The sequence below is a fragment of the Oncorhynchus kisutch genome, linkage group LG5 (assembly GCF_002021735.2).
Source record: "Oncorhynchus kisutch isolate 150728-3 linkage group LG5, Okis_V2, whole genome shotgun sequence".
NCBI lineage: Eukaryota > Metazoa > Chordata > Actinopteri > Salmoniformes > Salmonidae > Oncorhynchus > Oncorhynchus kisutch.
In genome coordinates, this window is record NC_034178.2 from 42,473,734 (window position 1) to 42,489,261 (window position 15,528).

The window sequence follows — 15,528 nt, forward strand, 5'->3', positions numbered from 1 at the left end:
ACCTGCGGATGTATTTCAAGGCCTACCTTCAAACTCAGTGCCTCTTTGCTTGACATCATGGGAAAATCAAAAGAAATTAGCCAAGACCTCAGAAAAAGAATTGTAGACCTCCACAAGTCTGGTTCATCCTTGGGAGAAATTTCCAAACACCTGAAGGTACCACGTTCATCTGTACAAACAATAGTACGCAAGTATAAACACCATGGGACCACGCAGCCGTCATGCTCAGGAAGGAGTTCTGTCGCTTTCTGTCTCCTAGTGATGAACATACTTTGGTGTGAAAAGTGTAAATCAATCCCAGAACAACAGCAAAGGACCTTGTGAAGATGCTGGAGGAAACAAATACAAAAGTATCTATATCCACAGTAAAACGAGTCCTATATCGACATAAGCTGAAAGGCCGCTCAGCCAGGAAGAAGCCACTGCTCCAAACCACCATAACAAAGCCAGACTACGGTTTGTAACTGCACATGGGGACAAAGATCATACTTTTTGGAGAAATGTCCTCTGGTCTGATGAAACAAAAGTAGAACTGTTTGGCCATAATGACCATCATTATGTTTGGAGGAAAAAGGGGGCGGCTTGCAAGTTGAAGAACACCATTCCAACCGTGAATGATGGGAGTGGCAGCATCATGTTGTGGGGGTGCTTTGCTGCAGGAGGGACTGGTGCACTTCACCAAATATATGGCATCATGAGGTAGGAAAATGATGTGGATATATTGAAGCAACATCTCAAGACATCAGTCAGGAAGTTAAAGCTTGGTTGCAAATGGGTCTTCCAAATTGAAAATGACCCCAAGCATACTTCCAAAGTTATGGCAAAATGGCTTAAGGACAAAAAAGTCAATGTTTTGGAGTGGACATCACAAAGCCCTGACCTAAACCCTATAGAACGTTTTTGGGCAGAACTGAAAAAGCGTGTGCGAGCAAGGAGGCCAACAAACCTGACTCAGTTACACCAGCTCTGTCAGGAGGAATGGGCCAAAATTCACCCAAATTATTGTGGGAAGCTTGTGGAAGGCTACCTGACACATTTGACACAAGTTAAACAATTTAAAGGCAATGCTACCAAATACTAATTGAGTGTATGTAAACTTCTGAACCACTGGTAATGTGATGAAAGAAATAAAAGCTGAAATAAATAATTCTCTCTATGATTATTCTGACATTTCACATTCTTAAAATAAAGTGATGACCCTAAGTGACCTAAAATGGGGACTTTTTACACGGATTAAATGTCAGGAATTGTGAAAATCTGAGTTTAAATGTATTTTGCTAAATTGTATGTAAATTTCCGACTTCAACTGTATCCACCTCACTCTCAGAGAAATAAGTAGTACTGCTAGGTTATAAACAGTCAAATGTGACAAATAACTATATTTTAAATAAAGAACTGTACATATTATACATTTGTGACATCAATATTTAAAAAACATGTTTATTAAATGAATAAATACAGCAATATTAGATCTGTATCTGTATATTTCCATTTGACATTTGTCATTTAGCAGATGCTCTTATCCAGAGCGACTTAGTGTTAGTGCATTCATCTAGGTGAGACAACCAACATTCCATTCCAGTTAAACAATTGATTTATAGTGTTTTGCATCAAAAATCTAAATCTAAAATCTATTATAAAACAATATGAGAAGAGTACTATTTTAGACACACATGTGAAAATAGATGAAACTCTTGACATGGGCACTGATAACCTCCAACCTGGCATTTGTAGTTCACCACTGGACTTTTACAGGTCCTAATGACAGCTACAGGCCTAGCAGGCAAAGACAGTACAGGTTACACAATATGGCCCATTTGAGAAGGGACCATAACATGAAGCTTCCAATAGATGTCTCTGTTCAATAATGGCTGTCTGTTTCTGGAATTCACTTATGTAGAGACCAATGGTAGTTCTCCTACAGCACCATGTCTTGTTTGCAATTCGGACACTATCCAGAATAGGCATCCACTACAAGAGAAGAAATAAGAGCCATGGTGCGTGTGTGGATACCAGGGGCGCAACTTTCACTGGGGATGGGGGCATATCCCCCCCCCCCCCCCATATTCTGAAATTGCATTTTTGTCCCACCCAGTTTTATCATTGGAATGTGATACAAAATGAGGCAATGGTGTGCTTTAGGACCATGCGGACGCCTCCAAGCGGTCGGGTAAGATGTTTGGAGTGTTTATCCGACTGGATGTCCCCCCCCTTCTAAAAACCAAAGTTGCGCCCCTGGTGGATACTATCCTGTGTCCTGTTTGCAGGCTGTTATTATGATTCAAGTTTCTGTTGTGGTGATCATGCTTTCTCAGAACTGTCAGACTGGTGCACTTTGTGTCATCACATGTTCACATATAAGATGAGAAACATTGTTGCGGGATACAAGTGTTGTGTTGCCTGATGCATACCAACACTCTGTACTGAGATTCACTCATGGTGTAATTACTGTGGTCTCTTCCTCTCAGCCTTTTGTCTGTGAATTCCTTCCTTTGGCATGCGGTGGGATGTGATTCTCTGTTTCCTGTTGCGTTGATGTGGTTCCTCTGTGTTTGTTAGTGTGGTGTGTTTCTGTATTTAGGGGACTAATTAGAGGTGTTCCACTCTCAATACAAGTCTGCTGTGGCAGATGTGTGTGTTTTGCAGTTCCAGTTCCATTGTAGTACAGTTTCTATATTTAGCATTGCTTAATGTACATGTTTAGTGTTAACATTACTATGATGCCCTGTGGCAGTGGGTGATGACAGTCATCATAGTAATTTTTACACTAAACATGTGCATCCAGCACATATCTTTATTTTTACATCCATTGGTGCCACATAATGCTAACATAAACGTTACCTGTCAGAGCCATTTCTGATCGTTTACATCAGGGGTTGGAAATGGGTCAGGGAACAGAACTGACGAAAACTGAAAAATAGCATAATTTTTTGAGGAAGGAAAACAGAACCGGGAACGAAAGGGATCTCTAGTGTTCCAGAATAGAACTGTTATTCTGAAATCTTGAGAACCGTTTGTTCTTTTTGTTCCAAAAATATTCCTAATGAGGTTATGATGACGGTAATACACTTTTTTTAAATTTATTTTTTATTTCACCATTGTTTAACCAGGTGGGCTAGGTAACTAGCAAGTTAAACTTAGGTGTCAAGTTAATTAACACAAAATACATTTTTTATGCAGGAAAAGATATAAAACACATAGGAAATATCTAAAATGCTTCCGTTGCACTTCTCCACTCAGATGAGAATTCACAAACTGGCATTCTATCAGCAGACAGCGCTCTGACTGATTTGTAGCTACTTTTCTCTGGTACTTTTCTCAGTGTAGCCAACCTACTTTTCTCTGGTAAAATTCAAGATGAACTTTTAGCAAAACATTAAGAAATGTAGCTGGCTACATTATTTATATGACGAACATTATAAAAATATACCTTGCTTTTTCATTGTTAGCTCATTTACTTGTGTGGCTGCCAGCCAAATAGCGTTGCTATGAAAATGAAGCTATTTTCATCTGAATGTGTTGCACTAATGTATTTTCTGTGAAGGGAAACTATAGTTGCACGCCCCTGATCACTCTATGGAAGCAAAAAAAAGCACCATTGACTTTCAATATAAAACACGACGCTGTCAATACACAGCTGGACTCACCTGCCTGCTCCTATTGTATTGTACTATTTACAAACAAACACATGACTGGCTCATCTGTTCTGGGCACTATGGTAAACTTTATCATTTTAAATGAGGTTTATTTTGTGGGTTAAAAAAAAGACAAAAAGGAACTAAATGATCCATTACTTTTGGGGTTCTAACCAGTTCAGTTTATTAAGCTGGTTGGAATGGAACCAAATAAATCGGGGTTCTGCTTGGAACGGAACGTTCCAACGTAATGGTTCATCACTTTTTGATTGGCCAGCTGGATTAATTAAATGAATGCATGTGAAACCACCATTTGCCAAAATAATCAGGTATTTACCTAGTTTTGTCATACAAAAACCGTTGGCCATAAACAGACATCAAAAAAATGTCAGCTGAAAATATTTTAACTAACTAACTAATATATTAACAAACTATTCAGTCAGTCCAGTTATGCTCCACCCGAAGCCCTATATCCCCTGTGGGACAGTGTCAGTTGGTGTATCTGTGTGTGTGTGTGTGTGTGTGTGTGTGTGTGTGTGTGTGTGTGTGTGTGTGTGTGTGTGTGTGTGTGTGTGTGTGTGTGTGTGTGTGTGTGTGTGTGTGTGTGTGTGTGTGTGTATATATATATATATATATATATATATTTATATAGTATATACATACAGGTGAAGTCGGAAGTTTACATACACCTTAGCCTTTCATCACATTCCCAGTGGGTCAGAAGTTTACATACACTCAGTTAGTATTTGGTAGCATTGCCTTTAAATTGTTTAACTTGGGTCAAACGTTTCGGGTAGCCTTCCACAAGCTTCCCACAATAAGTTGGGTGAATTTTGGCCCATTCCTCCTGACAGAGCTGGTGTAACTGACTCAAGTTTGTAGGCCTCCTTGCTCGCAAACACATTTACAGTTCTGCCCAAAAATGTTCTATGGGATTGAGGTTAGGGCTTTGTGATTGATGGCCACTCCAATACCTTGACTTTGTTGTCCTTAAGCCATTTTGCGAACTTTGGAAGTATGCTTTGGGTCATTGTCCATTTGGAAGACCCATTTGCGACCAAGCTTTAACTTCCTGACTGATGTCTTGAGATGTTGCTTCAATATATCCACATAATTTTCCTACCTCATGATGCCATCTATTTGGTGAAGTGCACCAGTTCCTCCTGCAGCAAAGCACCCCCACAACAGAATGCTGCCACCCCATGCTTCACGGTTTGGATGGTGTTCTTTGGCTTGCGAGCATCCCCCTTTTTCCTCCAAACATAATGATAGTCATTATGGCCTAACAGTTCTATTTTTGTTTCATCAGATCAGAGGACATTTCTACAAAAAGTCTGATCTTTGTCCCCCATATGCAGTTGCAAAAAGTAGTCTGGGTTTTTGATGATGGTTTTGGAGCAGTGGCTTCTTCCTTGCTCAGCGAACTTTCAGGTTATGTCCGTATATAGGACTCGTTTTACTGTGGATATAGATACTTTTGTACCTGTTTCCTCCAGGATCTTCACAAGGTCCTTTGCTGTTGTCCTGGGATTGATTTGCACTTTTCGCACCAAAGTACATTAATCTCCAGGACACAGCGCGTCTCCTTCCTGAGTGGTATGACAGCTGTGTGGTCCCATGGTGTTTATACTTGCGTACTATTGTTTGTACAGATGAACGTGGTACCTTCAGGCATTTGGGAATTGCTCCCAAGGATGAACCAGACTTGTGGAGGTCTACAATTTTTTTTCTGAGGTCTTGGCTGATTTATTTAGATTTTCCCATGATGTCAAGCAAAGAGGCACTGAGTTTGAAGGTAGGCCTTGAAATACATCCACGTGTACAAATTATGTCAATTAGCCTCTCATAAGCCTCTGAAGCCATGACATAATTTTCTGGAATTTTCTAAGCTGTTTAAAGGCACAGTCAACTTAGTGTATGTAAACGTCTGACCCACTGGAATTGTGATACAGTGAATTGTGATATAAGTGAAATAATCTGTCTGTAAACAATTGTTGGAAAAATTACTTGAGTCATGCACAAAGTAGATGTCCTAACCAACTTGCCAAAACTATAGTTTGTTAACAAGACATTTGTGGAGTGGTTGAACAACGAGTTTTAAAGACTCCAACCTAAGTGTATGTAAACTTCCGACTTCAACTGTATATATATATATATATATATATATATATATATAGGTACATATATACAGTACCAGTCAAAAGTCTGGACACACCTACTAATTCCATTTTTTTTAAACTATTTTCTACGTTGTAGAATAAGACATCACAACTATGAAATAACACATGAAATCATGGAGTAACCAAAAAGGTATTAAACAAATCCAAACATATTTTATATTTTAGATTCTTCAGTGTAGCCATCCTTTGCCTTGATGACAGCTTTGCACTCTTGGCATTCTCTAAACCAGCTTCATGAGGTAGTCACCTGGAATGCATTTCAGTTAACAGGTGTGCCTTGTTAAAAGTTCATTTGTGGAATTTCTTTCCTTCTTAATCCATTTGAGCCAATCAGTTGTGTTGTGACATGGTAGGGGTGGTATACAGAAATAACAGTATTTGGTAAAAGACCAAGTCTATATTATGGCAATAACAGCTCAAATAAGCAAAGAGAAACGACAGTCCTGCATTACTTTAAGATATGTAGATCGAAGAACTTTGAAAGTGCAGCCGCAAAACCATCAAGCACTATGATGAAACTGGCTTTCATGAGGACCACCACAGGAAAGGTGAACAATCTAAAATCTAAAATATATTTTGATCAGTTTAACAATGATTTAGTTACTAAATTATTCCATATGTGTTATTTCATAGTTGTGATATATTCACTACTATTCTACAATGTAGAAAATAGAAGAAATAAAGAAAAACCCTTGAATGAGTAGGCATGTCCAAACTTTTGACTGGTACTGTATATACTCTGCCAAGTCTGTCAACGCCAGGCAAGTGGTGCCCTCTGAGATACATACAGAGCTTCCAGGGCTTTCAGACTCCTGGCAGACATTTTCATCAGAGCCAGCATCTGGCCTCTGAACACACAATAATGCTCTGTGTCCTATAAAAACACTATCAGACTTTAACTGCCTCTTAAGTGCTACTTAAGCTGCCATTCACTGATGTTAATGGTAACATTCGAGTCATCTAGAAAACTCAAAAGACACTGAGTATACAAAACATTAGGAACAATTTCCTAATATATATTCAGAACAGCCTCTATTCGTCAGGGCATGGACAATACAAGGTGTTGAAAGCATTCCACAGGGATGCTGGCCCATGTTAACAACCATTCTCACGGTTGTGTCAAGTTGGATGTCCTTTGGGTGGTGGACCATTCTTGATACACAAGAGAAACTGTTGAGTGTAAAAAAAAAGAGCAACATTGCAGTTCTTGACACACTCAAACCGGTGCGCCTGGCACCTACTACCATACCCCGTTCAAAGGTACGTAAATATTTTGTCTTGCCCATTCACCCTCTGAATGGCACAAGCTGATTGAAGTGGATTTAACAGGTGACATCAGTAAGGGTTCATTTCTTCACCTGGATTCACCTGGTCAGTCTTATGTCTTGGAAAGAGTTCCTAATGTTTTCTACACTCTGTTTATGTCAGTGGTTTTATTAGGAAAAGTGTATACTGTGATGATGACAAGGAAAGGATACAAAGAGGGTAGACACATAGTGGTGAATAGGAGAATTGGCTCGAAGAAACAGCCAATAGGAGCCAACATACTATCTAGAGATCCAGTTAAATGTTTGTTATGTCTCTAGATAATTTCATGGCCCCTAACTGTGAAATGCCCCAGTGAAACCCTTGTTTCATCGAGCAATAATTGTGTTTTTTGCCTTTGTGTGTAAATTATTTCAGGACCAGGAGCTCATGTTTTGTCTGGGCTTGGGGTCATTGCAATGCCAAGCGGGCCAACCAGCTCCAGATACTGTTTGTGGTGGTGGTGATAATCATTATCATCATTCTGTAATGTTTTTTTTAGGGCAAGTCAGGTAAGAACAAATGATTATTTTCAATGATGGCCTAGGAACAGTGGGTTAACTGCCTTGTTCAGGGGCAGAACGACAAATTTTTACCTTGTCAGTTTCGGGGATTCAATCTTGCAAACTTTCAGTTACTAGTCCAATGCTCTAACCACTAGGCTATCTGCCACCCCGTACAGTAGCTTCGCTTCCGAGCATGCCAGGCATGCAGGGCACCCGTGGTGTTGACTGGTCATAGAATTAAGGATACAGGACTGACATGGGAGGCACTTCTAAGGGCCAGACCATTACACTTATAACAGGATGAACAGGACTGATTGGAGTTGCCAAAACGAGAATTTTTAGAGAATGTTCAGTTTGAGAGAGTAGATACTGTAGGGTACGTCAACTCAAGACCACATGAATCAAGAATTAAGGAGTGTTCATGTTGTTCACTGTTACGCAACATTGTGCAGGTCTGTGGTGCACAAAACACTACAATGTGTGTAATTGCAGAACAAATGCTTCTGCTCAGAGCCTGAGTGCACAGAGTGTGAGGCTGAGACCTGTCCTCCACACTCCAGTGGCAGCTCACTGAGACGTGGCACACAGACAGGACACCACACTCCAGTGGCAGCTCACTGAGACGTGGCACACAGACAGGACACCACACTCCAGTGGCAGCTCACTGAGACGTGGCACACAGACAGGACACCACACTCCAGTGGCAGCTCACTGAGACGTGGCACACAGACAGGACACCACACTCCAGTGGCAGTTCACTGAGACGTGGCACAGAGACAGGACACCACACTCCAGTGGCAGCTCACTGAGACGTGACACACAGACAGGACACCACACTCCAGTGGCAGCTCACTGAGACGTGGCACACAGACAGGACACCACACTCCAGTGGCAGCTCACTGAGACGTGGCACACAGACAGGACACCACACTCCAGTGGCAGCTCACTGAGACGTGGCACACAGACAGGACACCACACTCCAGTGGCAGCTCACTGAGACGTGGCACACAGACAGGACACCACACTCCAGTGGCAGCTCACTGAGACGTGGCACACAGACAGGACACCACACTCCAGTGGCAGCTCACTGAGACGTGGCACACAGACAGGACACCACACTCCATCGGCAGCACAGAGTGGCGAGACTCAGACTCAGTGTCTGGCTGGGTCACACTGTCAGGGGAGAGAGGACACTGGGTTTCTATGTTGAGGAATAGGCCTAAAGCATGGCATTGTGGTAGTAGTGGTGGTCGAGGTGGGGGAGCTGTAGAGATAGTAGGGACAGGAAAACCATGCTGTCCTCTGCCCTGTGGTTGGTTCAGTTTTACTGCAGGTTATCTGGTTCATCACCTAGAGCCTCTCGACAGGAATACTGTTACACATACCTCAGATATCAGCCAGAGACTACACACACACACACACACACACACCACACACTACTCACTCACTCACTCACTCACTCACTCTGAACCCCTCCCTGTGCAACTGGGTCCTAGACTTCCTAACAGGCCAACCCCAGGTTGTGAAGGTAAGCAACAACACCTCCGCCACACTGATCCTCAACACGGGGAGCTCAGTCCCCTCCTATACTCCTTGTTCACCCATGACCGCTTGGCTACGCACGTCTCCAGCTCAATCATCAAGTTTGCTGATGACACAACAGTTGTAGGCCTGATGACCAACAACAATGAGAAAGCCTACAACGAGGAGGTGAGGGCACTGTTGGAGTGGTGCCAGGAAAATGACCTCTCCCTCAACATCAACAAAATGAAGGAGCTGATCGAGGACTACAGGAGATGGCAGAGAGAGCATGCCCCATCGACATCGACAGGGTCGCAGTGGGTGTAGAGGGTCAAAAGCTTCAAGTTCCTCGGCGTGCACATTGTTGAGGAACTGAAATGGTTCCTCCACACTGACGCCGTGGTGAAGGCACCACAGCACCTCTTCAACCTCAGGAGGCTGTCTCTGCCTGCTAGTTGGTAACATCTATCTCTTGGCCCCTAAGACCCTCATGAACTTCTGCAGATGCACTATCGAGAGCATTCTGTCAGGCTGTATCATCGCCTGGTACAGCAACTGGACCGCCCACAATCGCAGGGCTCTCCAGTCAGTGGTGTGGTCAGCCCAACGTATCACCTGGGGCACAGTGCCTGCCTTCCAGGACAGCACCGGTGTCACAGGAAGGCCAAGAAAATCATGAAGGACCTCAGTCACAAGAGCCACAGCCTTTTCACCCTGTTACCATCTAGCAGGCAGAGACAATACAGGTGCATCAAAGCTGGGATAGAGAGAATGAAAAACAGCTATTTCCAGGCCATCAGACTGTTGAACAGTCATCACTAGCCGGCCTCCGCCCGGTAAACTGCCCTGAACCTTAGACACTGTCACTAGCCGGCTACCACCCGATACGCTACCCTGCACCTTAGACACTGTCACCAGCCGGCTACCACCCGATACTCTACCCTGCACCTTAGACACTGTCACTAGCCGGCTACTACCCGATACTCTACCCTGCACCTTAGACACTGTCACTAGCCGGCTACCACCCGATACTCTACCCTGCACCTTAGAAATTGCTGCCCTATGTTCATACAGTCATTGGACCCCGGTCACTTTAATAATGTTTACATTATGTTTATTGTTCTGTAAATTGTTTCTGTAGTTAGAAAAGGATTAGATTACGATTCCTGCAACATTATTCTGTTGAAATAAAATTTGATCTCTGAAAAATGAAGCTAATTAATTACTCACGTTATATGTACATACTGTATTCTGGACGTAGCTCATCCTATATAACTACTGCTGTGCATACCTTTTCCTACTTACAGTATATATTGTCCATTCTGTCGATACACACCACATATTTATATTCCGGACTCTGATATTGCTCGTTCTGATATTTGTTAATCTCTTATGTATTCTTTTTTACTTGGGATTATTTGTGTATTAGTATTGTACTGTTAAATATTTACTGCACTTCTGGAGCTAGAAACATAAGCATTTTCATTGCACCTGCTTTAACATCTGCTGATCTCTGCATGTGACAAATAAACTTGGATTTGAGTTGACACACATACACACACACTCTGACCAACGTCTCTCAGATGTGGACCTCACACAGAGAAAACAGCTTCACAGGTGCCAGCCATACAGACGATTGCTTCAAGTGCATCTGCTTAGTATTCAACAGAGATCAATAGTGCTACAGTATTCATTTTTTATGATCTCGGTGCGTCTCTTTGTAAAATAGAAATGTTCCTTTTCCCATCCACATTATACTGTCATCGCGACCTTTAGGGGAAGTTCACTCTGGTGTCTTTGATGTGATGATCTCAAATAGATGAAAAATGTGATAGAAGGGAGAAAATATCAAGATCCGACATCAGAGAGAGATGGGCTCTTGGTTACTTGTAGGAGAGGGATGAGTAGAAGGACTGTTAACACCAGCTTTTATTCAGAGAATAGAGCCCTAGTTCTCTTTGTTGATCTATTGTTGATCTAAACAGCTTGGTTATTAATGAAGAGCACTTGGCCTTTGACTATTAAAGAGAGCTGAACACAGCACAACTGTGTCTGTCATTTTAAAGAGGTGACACGTCAGATCATTTGTTTGGATTCTTTTTGGATTCTGGAATCATTCAGATATCTGTCGCTCTGCAGCTGGGATAATGGCCTTTTCAATTAAATGTTTTGTCTGTTCGGAGAAGCTCTCTTCAAGAAGAAGAAGCCTTACCTTGGATTGATAGTATTCTGGATTGATAGTATTCTGGATTGATAGTATTCTGGCAGTGTGCTGCAGGAGTGGCTGCCTGAATAGAAGAACCATAATCAAGCGGAGTTGTTTCAGATGTTAATGTCTGCACCATCTTTGTTTGCCCTCATTAGTTGATGAATAGAGGTCTCTTTTCAAAGTAGCTGTTCAATAACTTGTCAAAACCTGCCTCTCAACTGTCCATGTAGCTGTTCAATAACTTGTCAAAACCTGCCTCTCAACTGTCCATGTAGCTGTTCAATAACTTGTCAAAACCTGCCTCTCAACTGTCCATGTAGCTGTTCAATAACTTGTCAAAACCTGCCTCTCAACTGTCCATGTAGCTGTTCAATAACTTGTCAAAACCTGCCTCTCAACTGTCCATGTAGCTGTTCAATAACTTGTCAAAACCTGCCTCTCAACTGTCCATGTAGCTGTTCAATAACTTGTCAAAACCTGCCTCTCAACTGTCCATGTAGCTGTTCTTTTCTAGAATTTATTTTTATTTTTAAATAAAATCTCTTTGTCAGAACAATTGTATTAGTATAAAATAATATAATTTCCCCTTTTTTGGGCATATAATATAGCTCAGTATTTGAATGATTGATTTTATACAGTCAGTATTACTCATCTTTATCATGGATGCCAATAACTTCAGATCCCTCTGCATGTGGTAGATAAATGATATTTTTTCTTTTTTTCCTTAGGATACAGTTCCCTCTTAATCCTATTATTCAATACATTGAATTTCTTTTTAATTTATTTGTTTTTATTTGATACAATCTGCACAGATTGAAAGCAAGCAGTCAAAGTTATGTTTTGTTTAACATACCGTATAAATAGATTTGGGTCTTTGAGGCGGTTCTGGGAAAGTGTGTCGGGAGTCTCACTGCAGTGGGTTTACAGTGTTTAATGAGCATTATTATAGGAGCCTGCTCTCTCTGGGAAATAACTTCTGACCATAATGTTAATGTTAACATGAACTGTCCAGATGTTAGCAGTGTTTAACCCTTAGTCAGGATGACTATGTACCACATCCAGATCACACGTGTGTGTCACAGGAAAGCCCCCCTTCTCTGATGCAAGAGCACGGGCTCTGGTTCATGCCCCATACATGTGTTCATCAGAAATATGGTTTATAGTTTTGGCATCTGTACCTGTCCTGACTTGTTGTAAAAACTGAGTGACCTCTATCCTACCTCTCAGAGGAATGATAAGACCTTGCCTAGAGGATACTGGTAGTACGCATACAGTATGTACAAGTGCCTTCAGAAAGTATTCACACACCTTGACCTTTTCCACTGTTGTTTTGTCACAGCCTGAATTTAAAATGGGTTACATTTGGATTTTGTGTCACTGATCTACACACAATACCTCATAATGTCAAAATGAAATTATGTTTTTAGAAATGTTTACAAATTCATTTAAAAAAGAAGTCAATAAGTATTTAACCACTTTGTTATGGCTAGCCTAAATAAGTTCAGCAGTAAACATTTGCTTAAGTCAGGTACATAAGGCCTCACTATGTGTCCAATAAAGGTGTTTAACATGATTTTTGAGTGACTACCTCATCTCTGTACCCCACACATAAAATTATATGTAAGGTCCCTCAGCCGAGCAGACAATTTCAAGTACAGAATCAACCACAAAGACCAGGGAGGTTTTTCCAAAGCCTCGCAAAGAAGGGCATCTATTGGTAGACAATGAATATCCCTTTGAGCATGGTGAAGTTATTAATTACACTTTGGATGGTGTAGCAATACATGCAGGCACTACAAAAATACAGGTGTCCTTCCTAACTGTTGACGGAGAGGAAGGAAACCACTCAGGGTTTTCACCATGAGGAAAATTATGATTTTAAACCAGTTGCATAGTTAAATGGCTGTGATAGGAGAAAACTGAGGATGGATCAACAACATTGTAGTTACTCCACAATACTAACTTAATTGACAGAATGAAAAGAAGGAAGCCTGTACAGAATAAAAATATACAAAAACATGCATCCTGTTTGCAATGAAGCACTAAAGTAAAACTGATAGAAATATGGAAAAGAGGAAAAGAGTATGGAAAAGAGTACAAAGCATTATCTTTGGGTCAAATCCAACACAACACATCACTGAGTAACATGCTTCATATTTTTAAGCATGGTGGTGGCTTCATCATGTTATGGGTATGCTTGTCATCGGCACAGAGTAGCAAGATTTTTTTTAGGATAATAACTTAAGGAATAGAGCTAAGCACTGGCAAAGTCCTGGTTCAGTCTGCTTTCCAACAGACACTGGGACACAAAACCAACTTTCAGCAGGGCAATAACCTAAAACGCAAGGCCAATTATGTACTGGAGTTGCTTACAAAGACGACATTGAAAAATTTAAACAACCAACTTGACAGAGTTTGAAGAATTTAAAGAAGAATAATGGTACAATCCAGGTTTGCAAAGCTTTTATATACTTACAGTATTTTATGTAGATAGTTGACAAAAAATGACAATTAAATACATTTTAATCCCACTTCGTAACACAACAAAATGTGGAAAAAGTCGAGGTGTGAATTCTTTCTGAAGGTACTGTGGCTTACTCCTGTTATTTGAAAGAAAGACCAAAAGAAAGACCATGGGGGCTGTTCAGTCCATTCAGTCTTGTGCTCGGTTAAGACTGATGAGAACAGACAGCAGTCATATCCGCAGCATCGTTGAGTGAGTGTGTGCTGTGTGTGTAAAATCTGACCGGATCTATGCAGCAGCGCTGACTTGTGTGGCCCCCTGCTGTCTCTGAAGATGCCAGGGGAGCAGAGAGGTCAGAGGTGAACCCGACATGTGGACCCAGCCTATAGGTCTGAGGGTGAGCTGCAGTTTTCCATGGCTGACCTCACAGGTAATAAAGTCAGGAATGTTACATGCTGTTTGTGGACACAGGGTAACTCTCATCGCCACATTCATCAGGCCATTTAGAGGTGATGTAAGTAAACCGCAGTGACCCACATGTTTCTGTCAAGTCAAGGTCTGGACTAACTGACTGCTAGAATAAACCATTCCACGCTCTAGCCCTGACAGGTAGGACTTTGACTGACAGTTGATTGACAGGAAAATCCTATGATGCTTTTTCCTCCCGCTGCTAAATATGTCTCCCCTCTCTGTGTCTCGCTGCACTGCGGAATGTAAAACAAGGAAAATGGTGTTCTGCCCTCAGTACCTTTGGCACTGTAAAAATAAATGCTTCAATACTAAATCCTATTGAAAAGCTTTAACTTGGAGAGAAGAAAAACATTAGAGAAGGAGAAGAATTCAGCACTTAAAGCTTTCCTACTTCGAGGAAGATTTGTGCCCCATTTAATCAAATCAAATCAAATCAAATCAAATTTATTTATATAGCCCTTCGTACATCAGCTGATATCTCAAAGTGCTGTACAGAAACCCAGCCTAAAACCCCCAAACAGCAAGCAATGCAGGTGGAGAAGCACGGTGGCTAGGAAAAACTCCCTAGAAAGGCCAATACCTAGGAAGAAACCTAGAGAGGAACCAGGCTATGTGGGGTGGCCAGTCCTCTTCTGGCTGTGCCGGGTGGAGATTATAACAGAACATGGTCAAGATGTTCAATGTTCATAAATGACCAGCATGGTCGAATAATAATAAGGCAGAACAGTTGAAACTAGAGCAGCAGCACAGTCAGGTGGAAGTTGAAACTGGAGCAGCAGCATGGCCAGGTAGACTGGGGACAGCAAGGAGTCATCATGTCAGGTAGTCCTGGGGCATGGTCCTAGGGCTCAGGTCAGTTGAAACTGGAACAGCAGCATGGCCAGGTGGACTGGGGACAGCAAGGAGTCATCATGTCAGGTAGTCCTGGGGCATGGTCCTAGGGCTCAGGTCCTCCGAGAGAGAGAAAGAAAGAGAGAAGGAGAGAATTAGAGAACGCACACTTAGATTCACACAGGACACCGAATAGGACAGGAGAAGTACTCCAGATATAACAAACTGACCCCAGCCCCCCGACACATAAACTACTGCAGCATAAATACTGGAGGCTGCCCCCTAATGATTTATTTCCCAATGTGGATGGCTGTCAAACATGTCAATGCTTGTCATTCTGTTTGTTAATGACTAGATTGGCTCTGTATTTAATATTAGTACAGTAGGCTCCCGTATTAATATGTGA

The 15,528-nt window shown here is 41.7% G+C and overlaps 1 protein-coding gene across 1 annotated transcript in view; it reads left to right on the forward strand.

The window, feature by feature from the left end:
- Nucleotides 1-15,528, forward strand: part of LOC109891540 (multiple epidermal growth factor-like domains protein 6) — an 85,307-nt gene that overhangs the window by 24,435 nt on the left and 45,344 nt on the right.